Below are 15,145 nucleotides of genomic sequence, written 5' to 3'. Positions count from 1 at the left end.
ATGTTGCTGAACCAACCAAAGATGAAATAAAAACTACTCGAAAACAGAAACCCCAAAAATACAAAAACAGCAACAAAATATGGAATCAAAGTATCTTTTTTATTTTTCAAGAATTATTATTATAGCATTTTCACAGACTGCTACTGTCATTTCGCCGGTTTGTTTACATTCGAAGCAGAAATTATTTTGTCGGACCTTTTGTATCAAGTTTTTTATTTATCAGATTTGCCAAAAATAAAAATGCTCTGTTTCTCAAAATCCAGTGAATGTGGATATAATAAAATAATTATTTCACTCAATCTCATTGTACACGGCTTATAGCCAACCAGATCATGTATGACTCGATTTCATGGAATAACTGTTAATTATTATTAACGGAGACCATGCAGCCATTCAAATCACTCCTGAGCTGGCCAAGTTTTAAATAGAACCAATCAAGTTACTTTTGAGGAAAGTAAATGCATAAATAAGCCAATAGAATAGCCAATAAAGGAAATCGTTTTATCAGTAGTGTATCACAAAAGGTGAGAAATGCCAATGTCTCTCAGGTGGGTTAATGCTCCCAGGTAAAATACCACAGGGAATTTCTCAACATGGTAATTAATGACTTTCCATGGAAGTCTCTCTTTCAACTGTAACTGGTACCAAGAGCAATCTCGTGGAATTGTCTTTCTGGGCAGCAAATTCCATGATAATTCCATAATTCAGCAGAGTTAACTGGGGTTTACTGGTCCATGTATGGCCCCTTTCATCAATTGTTATATGAAACTAACTTATTGTTCAGACAAGATATTTTATTTCTTACATGATCCACATTCTGAGAGGTGTAGTTTAGTGATATTAAACAGGGTAAATCAGAAGATAAGTAAATCATAAATATATCTCACACACACACGCACACACACACACACACACAAAAAAAAAAACTCAGCCCTGTAACTTTCAACCCTGTTATTTATTTTTATCCCCCGCTAGCCAAAAGGCCCGAAGGGGGATTATGCTATGGCGATGTCCGTCCGTCCATCTGTCTGTCCATCAGTCCTGGGAAGGGTACTCACTTTCTGAAATCAACTCCTCTCACAATTTTTGGAGGAATTTCATGAAACTTGACAGGATTCTTTGTTATATGTCAGGAATATGCATACAGTTTCCTCCGGGTGCTCCGGTTTCCCCCAAAGACATGCAGGTTAGGCTAAGCTTTAACTTGACCGTAGGTGTGAATGTGAGTGTGAATGGTTGTTTGTCTCTATGTCAGCCCTGTGATGATCTGGCGACTTGTCCAGGGTGTATCCCACCTCTCGCCCATAGTCAGCTGGGAAAGGCTCCAGCTTGCCTGCGACCCTACACAGGATAAGCAGCTACAGATAATGGATAGATGGATATATATATATATATATATATATATATATATATATATATATATATATATATATATATATAATCTGCTTCTTTTATAACTGACAAATCTGCAGATCCAGGATTTGGCTAATTCTGCTTGTTAAAGTCTTCTTTCTGGAAAAGACCATCATCTTCATCCCTTTTCCAACACTGTTGCCACGTCAGGGTCCATGTGGCCCTTATTGATCTACATGTCATTAATTGAAGAATAGATTTACGCTGGATGCCCTTCCTGCTGCAACCCTCCCATTTCTGGGCTTGGGAAACAACCATTCACACACAGTCACACATATGGACAATTTAGAGTAGCTAGTTAGCCTAACTGCATGTCTTTGGACTGTGGGGGGAACCCGGAGCACCCGGAGGAAACCCATGCAGACACAGGGAGAACATGCAAACTCCACACAGAAAGGTCCCCTCGGCCACTGGGCTCGAACCCAGAACCTTCTTGCTGTGAGGCGACAGTGCCAACCACGACACCACTGTGCCACCCAAAAGACCTTCCATCAAAGGTTTTGATTTTTTCAGTCATCTTCAACAGCCTCTTTATCCTGGTCAGGTTAATAGTAGATACCCAGAACACTGTGCAGGAAGCAGGGGACACACCCTGAATGATACACTAGTTCATTGCAGGGCACTATGCACATACACATTTACTCACACATTCATACTGTACATGGGGTCATTTTAGAATATACAGTCTACCTCCTGGGATGTTTCTGAGATGTGTGAGGAAACTAGAGAACCTGGAGAAAACCCGTGTGGACACAGGGATAACAAACACAGAAACACCACACATACAGTATCTCAAATTCAGGATGCAACTGGGGCTCTTTGAGCTGAGAGACAGCAGTGGTTCTTGTTGCACCACCTTGCCACCCAAAGGCTATTGTAAATTTAAGCTTGTTATCTCATACTCAGCTCTTATAATAGATCTGTACTTGAGTCCTGTGCTTGAAGCCTGACTGCACACTTCTCTGCTGTCTACAGTGTCATCACCTTTTAGACTTTATCTTCCCATAAACCTCTCTGCCCTTTCATTTTGTCACAGTTGAACTTGAGTGGTATTACATCAGGTTTTGATAAAGAAAGCCTGCTCCCAATTAGACCCTGCCTTTTACACAATGCCCATTGTTTTTCAGAGAAAGCAAACATGATGTAACATGGCTTGAATTACTGTAGCTTGTGGCTGTTGATGGAGTTTATTGAAATTTCATAATTTATTTCAACTCAAAAATTATCAAGGGGTGGCCTTCATTGATGATGATGTCAAGTGCATAACCTAAAAGGATACAAATAATACAAAAAACATTAAAAAAGAAAGAAAGTTTGATTAATTTCCTTATTCAGTTGATTCATGTCTCTTAAACCTTGTTTTATAGATGAGAGAAATAAATCACTTGGCTGACCATGTCAAGCATGAAATTCACAGGTCTTGAGCAATGTGTCTGGTTTCAAAAGGTTGTGTGTGGATATTCGTGTTGGAGTGTGTCTGAGTAAGAAATGAAAAAAAGTCTCTTCCTCTTCTATCTGCTCTCTTCATTTCAGAATTTCAGTTCAAGGCAACTTCATGCAGCCAATCTTTTAAGCTGACCACTGGAATGCAGATCAAACAAGGACCTGATCAAACTTTACTGTCAACATAGCCAAATCAACAAAAAATGTTTAAATCCTCAGAGTGTTACAAGCAGATAATATTAGTTGAATTCTTCATTGTTAAGTGCTTTTTCATTATACCCCCACTCCAGGGGGTGGGTGGGGGGTGTTTATACTGGTTTACCTCTGTTCATCCATCCCGTCCATCTGCCCATCCGAAACACCCTTTTTCTCAGCAATGACAAAAGGGTTCTTTTGGGGTTCTATACCGTGTATACTATTTTCAGGTCTGTTGCACATCAACTTCCTGTTTACCGACTGAATGTATTTACAAAACATATAGTGTGGATTTACAAAATTTTCGTAACACTTTTCTCAGCAACTACAAATCACAACTGCTTGATATTTGGTACAAAGCTTCAGCTTCAGGTTCTATACTCATCTCATCTCATTATCTCTAGCCGCTTTATCCTGTTCTAGCCCAGTGGCTAGCGAGGGCCTTTCTGTGTGTGTGGAGTTTGCATGTTCTCCCCATGGGTTTCCTCCGGGTGCTCCGGTTTCCCCCACAGTCCAAAGACATGCAGGTTAGGTTAACTGGTGACTCTAAATTGAGCGTAGGTGTGAATGTGAGTGTGAATGGTTGTCTGTGTCTATGTGTCAGCCCTGTGATGACCTGGCGACTTGTCCAGGGTGTACCCCGCCTTTCGCCCATAGTCAGCTGGGATAGGCTCCAGGTTCTATACTGTGTATACCATTTTCAGATCTGTCGCACATCAATTTCCTGTTTACCCTCTGAATGTATTTACGAAACATATAGCGTGGATTTACAAAATTTTCATAACACTTTTCTCAGCAACTACAAATCACAACTGCTTGACATTTGGTGCCGAGCTTCAGCTTGGGGTTCTATACTGTGTATCCTGTTTTCAGGTCTGTTGCACATCGACTTCCTGTTTACTGACTGAATGTATTAATGAAACATATAGGGTGGATTTTGAAGCTATTTCAAGAAGCAAAATGCCATTTCAAAATTACAGTTTACCAGGATGCTATTTGCAATATCTGGGGAGAACACTGCTCTTCACTTGTCTCATCTCATCTCATTATCTCTAGCCGCTTTATCCTGTCCTACAGGGTCGCAGGCAAGCTGGAGCCTATCCCAGCTGACTACGGGCGAAAGGCGGGGTACACCCTGGACAAGTCGCCAGGTCATCACAGGGCTCTCTTCACTTGTTTCAGGGTTAATTATTTGTTGAAGTCAATATTCATAATAAGTGTCCTATTCCTTCCATTGCTTACATTCTGATATAAGCGAGAGCGGGCGTATACATAAGTGAGCAGTAGCTCACAGTTGATTATGTTTAGTGTTAAATTATAGCAGGCTCTGCAAAACATCATGCAAATGTACTTCTTAAACAATAGGCAAAGACAAGTGTAACTGGATAAAAAGGTTTACATGGTCATTACTCTTCTTTATAATGCATTTAGATTATTTAAAGGCTTACCCACCTCTGATCAGACAGAAACTTGCCAATGTAGATTGGTATCAACTGGCTTAATCTATTCCAATTGAAGTATACTAGTGCATCTCAAAAATAGAATATCATGAAAAAAGTTCTCTTTTTTTGGAATTTAATTCAAAAAGGTAAACTTTCATATATTCTATATTCATTAAATGTCGAGAAATATTTCAAGCCTTTTTGTTGTTTTAATTTTAATGATTATGGCTTATACAGTGGTGCTTGAAAGTTTGTGAACCCTTTAGAATTTTCTACATTTCTGCATAGATATGACCTAAAACATCATCAGGTTTTCACACAAGTCCTTAAAGTAGATAAAGAGAACCCAGTTAAACAAATGAGACAAAAATATTATACTTGGTCATTTATTTATTGAGGACAATGATCCAATATTACATATCTGTGAATGGCAAAAGTATGTGAACCTTTGTTTTCAGTATCTGGTGTGACCCCCTTGTGCAGCAATAACTGCAACTAAACATTTGCAGTAACTGTTGATCAGTCCTGCACACCGGCTTGGAGGAATTTTAGCCCATTCCTGTGTACAGAACAGCTTCAACTCTGGGATGTTGGTGGGTTTCCTCACATGAACTGCTCGCTTCAGGTCCTTCCACAACATTTCGATTGGATTAAGGTCAGGACTTTGACTTGGCCATTCCAAAACATTAACTTTATTCTTCTTTAACCATTCTTTGGTAGAACGACTTGTGTGCTTAGGGTCGTTGTCTTGCTGCATGACCCATCTTCTCTTGAGATTCAGTTCATGGACAGATGTCCTGACATTTTCCTTTAGAATTCACTGGTATCATTCAGAATTCATTGTTCCATCAATGATGGCAAGCCGTCCTGGCCCAGATGCAGCAAAACAGGCCCAAACCATGATACTACCACCACCATGTTTCACAGATGGGATAAGGTTCTTATGCTGGAATGCAGTGTTTTCCTTTCTCCAAACATAACGCTTCTCATTTAAAGCAAAAAGTTCTATTTTGGTCTCATTCATCCACAAAACATTTTTCCAATAGCATTCTGGCTTGTCCACATGATCTTTAGCAAACTGCAGATGAGCAGCAATGTTCTTTTTGGAGAACAGTGGCTTTCTCCTTGCAACCCTGCCACGCACACCATTGTTGTTCAGTGTTCTCCTGATGGTGGACTCATGAACATTAACATTAGCCAATGTGAGAGAGGCCTTCAGTTGCTTAGAAGTTACCCTGGGGTCCTTTGTGACCTTCTCGACTATTACACGCCTTGCTCTTGGAGTGATCTTTGTTGGTCGACCACTCCTGGGGAGGGTAACAATGGTCTTGAATTTCCTCCATTTGTACACAATCTGTCTGACTGTGGATTGGTGGAGTCCAAACTCTTTAGAGATGGTTTTGTAACCTTTTCCAGCCTGATGAGCATCAGCAACGATTTTTCTGAGGTCCTCAGAAATCTCCTTTGTTCGTGCCACGATACACTTCCACAAACATGTGTTGTGAAGATCAGACTTTGATAGATCCCTGTTCTTTAAATAAAACAGGGTGCCCACTCACACCTGATTGTCATCCCACTGATTGAAAACACGTGACTCTAATTTCACCTTCAAATTAACTGCTAATCCTAGAGGTTCACATACTTTTGCCACTCACAGATATGTAATATTGGATCATTTTCCTCAATAAAAAAATGACCAAGTATAATATTTTTGTCTCATTTGTTTAACTGGGTTCTCTTTATCTACTTTTAGGACTTGTGTGAAAATCTGATGATGTTTTAGGTCATATTTATGCAGAAATATGGAAAATTCTAAAGGGTTCACAAACTTTCAAGCACCACTGTAGCTCATGAAAATCAGAAATCCAGTATTTCATTAACATTAAAATATTCCCTAAGATTAATCAAAAAAGGATTTACAATACAGAAATGTCCAACTTCTGAAAAGTATATTCAATTATACACTCAGTACTTGGTCAGGCCTTCCTCACTACAAATTACTGCATCAATGCAGCATGGCATCGAAGCAAGTTCTATTCCTAATATTCCTATTCCTAATATTTGAAGGTTTACACTAGTGACACCCCCCCCCCCCCCCCAATATGCCTAGTGATGCCCATGATGACACTTCCTCATCAGGCTGGTCTCCATTTCCCAGTAACACTTTATCCTCCCATTGTATCAGTCCCCATGACATCACACTCCTGAACAGATAACTCTGAATGAATGAATGAATGAATGAATGAATGAATGAATAACCAACCAGAAACCGTGATGGAATTTGCAGCATATTATAATATCAACTATATTAACTTACAGAAGTCTGTGGGTAGCATTACTGCCTCACAAGTCCAGGGTCCTGAGTTCAGGTTATTGTCTGTGTGGAGTTTCAAATATTCTTATCTCCATGTGGTTCTCTGGTTACTTCCAAATAAATTTAGGAAACTGGGTTGGCTATGTTAAATTGTCCCTTAGGTATGGTTATGTGTCTGTGCAGCTCCATGTTGCCAGTGTTAAAACCAATGTAGGAATAAACAAAAGGGCGAGGTAAAATCAGATGAAAAATATGTGAGGCAGACAAAAGGTCAGATGATCAGCAAACAAGCATAAACTAGACACTAAATCAGTAAACACGGAGCAGGCTATGGTCAAAGCAGTCATCAAAACAGGCAGAGAACAAAGGAGACACATGAAATCTGGAGCAAGACTATGCAAAGTAATGATGAAAGTCCAGTGCACTTCCCTAAACACTAATTGATGCCTCTTTGATTCCTCGAGTCTGCCTGCTTCAAATGCCATTTTTAAATAAATATGATATGTACCAATGCACTAAGGAATCAAGGTGTGTGTGTGTGTGTGTATATATATGAATTTTTCTAGTATTACTTAGGTTCTAGATACTGTACATATCACATAATTAGATAATTATTTGGAGGTCCAATGCAAATTCCCAAATATATTAATAGACAACAGTGCTCTGAGAGCACAATATCCCCCGCTGGCAACTATACCATAACTCTGGTAAAATGCGACTGAATTGAATGAAATTGCAATATGCGCATTACCGACATGTAACAAAGAATCCTGTCAAGTTTCGTGAAATTCCTCCAAAAATTGTGAGAGGAGTTGATTTCAGAAGATGAGTACCCTTCCCAGGACGGACGGACGGACAGACTGACATCGCCACAACATAATCCCCCTTCGGGCCTTTCAGCCAACAGGGGATAAGACTTAGAAATGTTCCTGCAGTCAGTACATATGTATATTGTGAGGCCTTGAGCTTTAATTTCCCTTAGAAATGAGCCATTAATAGGTTGGATGTGACCCAAAATATGTCAAACACTACCAAAATTTGGGGATATTCAAATTTTAGGTATTCGTACATATGCAAATAATCCAACATTATGTAAATCTAACAGATGGGCTTACCTGGAAGAGGATCCATTTGCACAGAGAATTTATTTAAATAAAAACAGTAACAACAAACTGAGAGGAAACAAGGTTTAAAAAAAAAGACTTTGGCAAAGCAATAATTGGTGGCAAGACAGGACCATAGGCATCAAACACAATGCCATGAAGGAAAGGTTTACACTCCACATGAGATGTTTAGATATCTGTGGTAAAGAGTTAAGGCCGATCAAAAAAAAAAAATTGTTTCCAGTCACCTGCCCAACCCTGCATAAATGTGCTCGATCCTGAAATTTTTGAAGTGTTTAATTAATACAACTGATAGTTTTAAGAGTTTCATGCACTGCAAATGATGAAAAATGTTTACCATTGCTCAGAAACAATTGCTGCTATGGGCATGGTCACATTTGATATACTGCATGACTACGGTGATAACGTGCAGGAGTTCAACGTGATTCTAGCAGAAAATGGTAAACAACGTAACAAAAACAAACATAACAAATCAAAATACAATATTTATCATCCACTTCAATGATCACAAAAATTGCTCAGTGATAGTAAATATAAAAACATGATCAAAAAATTACAGATGTTTACAATAGTCACCATCTCTCCATGCAAAATCACACATTGGCATCCATGAATGCCAGCAATTTTAATAGTGTTACTGCAACTGAAAAAGGCACCCAAGTTAGTGCAGACATCCACCTCGAAGATCTGCTGGAAATTAATTGATTGATTGATTGATTGATTGATTGATTGATTGATTGATTGATTGATTGATTGATTGATTCCAAACAGTAAAGAAGAGATAAAAACAAAAAAACAAAAATAAAAATAAAAAATGCAATCATCAAAACATCGTCATAAACAAACAGAATACCGTAGCCACAAGGCAGTAACAATAATGTTTGGAAAGGATTAGGAAGAAGTAAATAACTTATCAAATCCTAACCCTCTATACCACCGCTAATCAAACGTCACTTTCCACCATAATAAACTATATATACAAAAGAAAACAAAATCAACAAAAAAAAGAAAACATACCAACATACCAAGACATACCAACATGGTATAATATCGACCAATCAAATCATATAAACAGATACTTATGTTATGCATATATACACACATACAATACATATATACAGTACGTACATATACACATACCTATAACTATACACATCCATACGTACACAGACACCCATCATAATTATGCATATTATGCTGATATATTATATACAATTATGCATATATATATATATATATATATATATATATATATATATATATATATATATATATATATATACATTTTATATAATATATATATATCCGTATGTACCCATACCCACATATATACACTTATATTATCAATAGCATGTTATTGTAATTCCTCCTCCCTATACCTCATAAAGATCTGTTCCTTATACCTTTTTTTGAACTGGTTTATAGTTGTACATTTCATGAGTTCCACAATCAAACTGTTCCATAGCTTTACTCCACAAATAGAAATACTGAACATTTTTAACGTTGTCCTAGCACTGCGAATTTTAAATTTCAATTTTGGATATTCCTTGGTACTTTATAATTCCTTACTTTGTACATTATTAAGGCATTTTTATATTCTATAATATCCCTGAATTTTAGCCATTTTGAATTTAAGAATAGTGAATTAGTATGATCTCAGTAACCAGCACCATGAATTATTATTATAGCTCTTTTTTGAAGTATAGTTATTGCATGAAGCGAACATTTATACGTATTTCCCCACACCATTGAGCAGTAATTTAAGTACGGTAAAACCAGGGAACAGTAAAGAATGCAGAGTGAATTATAGTCCAGGACGTGCTTAGCTTTACTCAACACAGATATGCTTCTTGATAGTTTAATTAGTATGCATTCTATATGTGATTTCCAATTAATTCTATCATCTATTATTACCCGAAGAAATGTATTATTAGAAACTCTTTCAATATCAACACCATCTACCTGTACATTTATTGCCCTATTTATTTTATAATTATTAAATAACATGATTTTTGTTTTAGACAGATTTAATGATAATTTATTTCGATCAAACCAACTTTTTAACCTGTACAATTCTGAAGAGATTATGTTTTCTAACTCATGTAAATTTGTTCCAGAACAAAACATATTTGTGTCATCTGCAAATAATACCATCTTAAATATCTTTGATACATTGCACATATCATTTATATAAAGAATAAACAGTTTAGGACCCAATACTGACCCCTGAGGGACACCACAATCAATATTCAAACGAGCTGAGACAGAGTCACCCAACTTCACAAATTGTGTCCTGTTGCTCAAATAACTTTTTATCCAATTTAATACAACTCCCCTTATCCCATATTGTTCCATCTTATTAATTAATATATCATGATTAATAGTATCAAAAGCTTTTTGAAGATCAATAAATATCCCAGGGACATATTTCTTATCATCTATAGAGTTACTGATTTCTTCAATTGATTCCATTAGTGCCATCTCTGTTGATCTATTTGCTCTAAATCCATATTGACTATCACTGAGTAGTTTGTATTTTTCAATGAATTTATCTAATCTGTTATTGAATAGTTTTTCAAGAATTTTGGAGAATTGAGGAAGTAAAGAAACAGGTCTATAATTTGTGAAGTTGTGTTTGTCCCCAGATTTATACAATGGAATTACTTTTGCTATTTTCATATTGCTTGGAAATGTACCGGTTTGAAATGACAAGTTACAGATGTATGTTAATGGTTTATAAATCCCCCCAATAATAGTTTTCACTAGTTTATTATCAATATCATTACAATCTGTGGATATTTTATTACTACATTTATTAACTATGTCAATAATTTCCTTCTCATCTACTGGTGTAAGAAACATAGAACAAGAATTCCTCTTTATAATATTATCTATACAATCATCATTTTTGTTTGTACATTTATTCAATAAGACGTTCTTTTAATGAATGTTAAAATAAATCTATCCCATATAGTCTTAAAATGGAAATGACTCAATTATGGCCCTGTCCACAAATGTTTTTCTCTGCATTCCACGGACTTATGAGCAATAATACAAGAAAATCTGAGGCCTAGATGTAACTCGGCAGCACGGTGGTGTAGTTGTTAGCACTGTTGCCTTACAGCAAGAAGGTTCTGGCTTCGAGCTCAGTGGCCAATTGGGGGGCCTTTCTGCGTGGAGTTTGCAAACCCCATGTCTCCGGGTGCTCCGGTTTCCCCCACAGTCCAAAGACATGCAGTTAGGTTAACATGAGGCAGCCATGGTCTGAAGGTTGGGTTGAAGTGCCCCTACGCATGGCACCTAACCCCCAACTGCTCCCCGGACGTTGTAGCATAGCTGCCCGCTGCTCTGGGTATATGGGTGTGGTCATTGCCCACTTGTGTGTGTTCATTGCTTCAGATGGGTTAAATGCAGAGGAGGAATTTCACTGTGTGCTTAAGTTTGTGCTTGAGTGTACGTGTGATAAATAAAAGTTTCTTCTTCTTCTTAACTCGGCCTACCAAAAACAGGCTTTGGTATCTCTCAAATGTCCTACTTGGTGGACCTACTTGTCTTCAGTGTCTGTTTAAAGCTTGAAGGCCATTTGATTTACTTTTGCATGGTAAACAAAACAACCCATTACCCTAGATGCAATACATTTTTAATTATTTTTATTAAAAATATGATTTGGAATTGCATTTAATGATATGTTAGAATTTGCCTAAACACAAGGAAGTGGTGGATGAACAGAGAAAAACACATCAAAAAAGTATTATCAATTTTATTTTCTTCAAATCGGGCAGCACGGTGCTGTAGTGGTTAGCGCTGTCACCTCACAGCAAGAAGGTCCGGGTTCGAGCCCCGTGGCCGGCGAGGGCCTTTCTGTGTGGAGTTTGCGTGTTCTCCCCATGTCCGTGTGGGTTTCCTCCGGGTGCTCCGGTTTCCCCCACAGTCCAAAGACATGCAGGTTAGGTTAACTGGTGACTCTAAATTGACCGTAGGTGTGAATGGTTGTCTGTGTCTATGTGTCAGCCCTGTGATGACCTGGCAACTTGTCCAGGGTGTACCCCGCCTTTCGCCCGTAGTCAGCTGGGATAGGCTCCAGCTTGCCTGCAACCCTGTAGAACAGGATAAAGCGGCTACAGATAATGAGATGAGATTTTCCTCAAATCCTGCAATCAGGCATATAAGCCATTTTCATGCATCATAAATCAATTTGATATGTAGTAACAAAAAATTGTTTGTACCTACAATTTTAATATGGTTCTGAAAGAGAAATAAAATTTCAAAAATTCCAACCGTCCTACCCTGATTTTATTTATTTATTTATTTTGTGCTCGGCCTAAAATGAGAAACAGATGTACACAATTAATGGAAATAGGGCTGACCCACAAAGAAGATTCTTAACCTTCAGGGAAGGTTGCCCTCTGGTGGCATGGGTATGAATTGTTTGCATTAGACATGACAGTATACCTGCAAAAGTGTAATTTTCTACATTCTCTGTTGCTGAGAATTTTATGCAATTCTACTTTGCTTTTCTGCAGCCTTTGACATGGTCAATTACAAGATTCTCCTCTCTATCTATGGAGCTTTTGAATTAGTGGCCCAGAATGAGTTTTTGTTGCTTCCTACCTGGAGGGATGGTTCAATCAGGTTACATTAGTGGGGGACAAAATAAGGCTTTTTGAAACATTATAACGTTCGAAGCAATTGTGCCGGAATTGTTTTGAGGTTTCAAAACAATCTGACATCCATCTCCACAGTGACGCCTACTGACCACACACCGATGAGTAGTGTGATACACACAGTGAGACAGTCTACTGCGTTTAGAAGAATTATAAGTAATCTTGGAATATCGCTTGACCAATCAAATTGGTGAACTGGAACTAGCCATCCATCCATTATCTATCCCGCTTATTCGTCAGGGTTGGGGGGAAGCTGGATCCAATCCCAGCAGACTTCGGGTGAGAGGTGGGTCCACCCTGGGCAGGTCACCAATCTGTCACAGGGCTAACACAGAGACAAGACTAGCAACCATTAACACTCACATTCACACCTGTGGCAGTTTATAGTAGGACCAGAACTGACTGTTTTATGAATTCATACTTACCATGACCTGTATGTTTTCAACTATTCTTCAACCACTTCTTCCTCTTGGTTCAAATTGACTCGAGGACCTTATAAGTGATGTAAATGTGTAAGGGTGGTGTAGGATGTGTGTTTTATAAAATGTTTTTCTTGTAAATGTTCCTCACAGAAAGAAAACTAATGCCACAGAACTTCAGGGGAAAAAATAGTGGTTCTATGTTTCTTTCTTTTAGTAAAAAGAATTTGACCTGAGGGCTGTATGAGGGTTAAATGGTAAGATGCTTGTTGTAGTGCAATAAAATCTGTGTTGCTGGGCAGTGGCAAAGTTAAGCAGAGCTCTTGCAACTTTATGCAAACAAGGTGAAGGATAAGGGGGAAAAAAAACAAACTACAGCACTTTCTTGTGTGCCCTCAATGTACCATCCACTTGAGTTCATACAGTGGTGCTTGAAAGTTTGTGAACCCTTTAAAATTTTTTATATTTCTGCATAAATATGACCTAAAACATCATCAGATTTTCACACAAATCCTAAAAGTAGATAAAGAGAACCCAGTTAAACAAATAAGACAAAAATATTATACTTGGTCATTTACTGATTCAGGAAAATGATCCAATATTACATATTTGTGAGTGGCAAAAGTATGTGAACCTCTAAGATTAGCAGTTAATTTGAAGGTGAATTAGAGTCAGGTGTTTTCAATCAATGGCATGACAATCAGGTGTGAGTGTGTTAGGGTTCTGCTGGGATTCAAACCTGGTTCGTTGGTGTGATAATCCAGCAAACCCCCACTAGGCCACCAGGGGGATGACTCAAATGCAGAGGCATGAGGCAGAAGTAGAAAAAAGTATCAAAAGGTTTATTTACAATATATACACAAAAAATCCAAAAAGTAATAATCCAAAAACGCTCAGAAGATATAAGGGAAAAAATAAAAAATCCAAAAGTACAAAACAAAAGCCAAAAAACCAGAAAAGAAAAGGCAAAAATACCAAAGCTCAGAAGATCCAAAAACACAGTAACTACTAGGTCCAAAAGAAAAGCAAAGTGCAAAACAAAGAACAAGGTACAGAGGAAACTGGAGATAAGCATAACAGCACAAAGACTCCGTGACAAGAGGACTGAACTCAGGGGGTATAAATACACAAACTAAATTGAACACAGGTGAAGATAATCAGGACTAAACAGGCAATTAACACAAACACAAAACACAGGAACAGTGGCGGCCTCTAGAGGCCAAAATAAACATGACACAAAAAGGAAATAACAGCGGCCTCTAGAGGCCAAAACAGTCCTAGTCCTAACAGGACCCCCCCCTCTAGGAGTGTCTCCTGACGTTCCCAGGGCGATCCGGATGGGCCGAATGGAAGTCCTGACACAGTTCTTTATCTAGGACATCCCGAGCAGGAACCCAGCAGCGCTCCTCAGGACCATAGCCCTCCCAGTCCACCAGATATTGCAACCCGCCGCGGACCCGGCGGGAGTTAAGCAGGCGATGCACAGTGAACACAGTCTGACCCTGGAAGATGCGGGGGGGGTGGGGGGTTCCTAGGGGCAGGGGCATACGTAGACGTCAGTACAGGCCGCAACAGGGAAACATGGAAAGTGGGGTTGATCCTCAGAGTCCGGGGCAACTGGAGCCGGAAGGAGACAGGGTTCACCCTGCGCACCACCTTGAAGGGGCCAATGTAGCGAGGAGCAAGCTTGCGGTTCTCCACCCACAGCGGAAGGTCCTTAGTGGACAGCCAAACCCGCTGCCCAGGGCGGAAAGCGTGTGCAGGTCTTCTATGGCGGTTGGCCTGAGTCTGGTTGGTTCTGGAGGTCTGTATGAGGGTCTTCCTGACCTTGCTCCAGGTCTTGCGACACCGTCTCACATATTGGTTGACCGAGAGCACCCCCGCGTCCTCCTCCTGGTCCGGGAACAGAGGTGGCTGGAACCCGAATTGGCACTGGAATGGCGACAGCTTGGTGGCCGATGACTGCAGGGTGTTGTGGGCGTACTCTGCCCATGGCAGCCAGGTGCTCCACAATGTCGGGTTATCCATAGCCAGGCCTCGCAGGGTGGTTTCCAGGTCCTGGTTGAGCCTCTCCGTCTGACCATTGGACTGTGGGTGAAACCCAGAGGAGAGGCTGGCAGTGGCTCCGATG

Source organism: Neoarius graeffei, chromosome 19 (genome assembly GCF_027579695.1).
Source record: "Neoarius graeffei isolate fNeoGra1 chromosome 19, fNeoGra1.pri, whole genome shotgun sequence".
Lineage (NCBI taxonomy): Eukaryota > Metazoa > Chordata > Actinopteri > Siluriformes > Ariidae > Neoarius > Neoarius graeffei.
The sequence above is the reverse complement of the archived record's forward strand: the minus strand, read 5'-3'. Positions refer to the sequence as shown.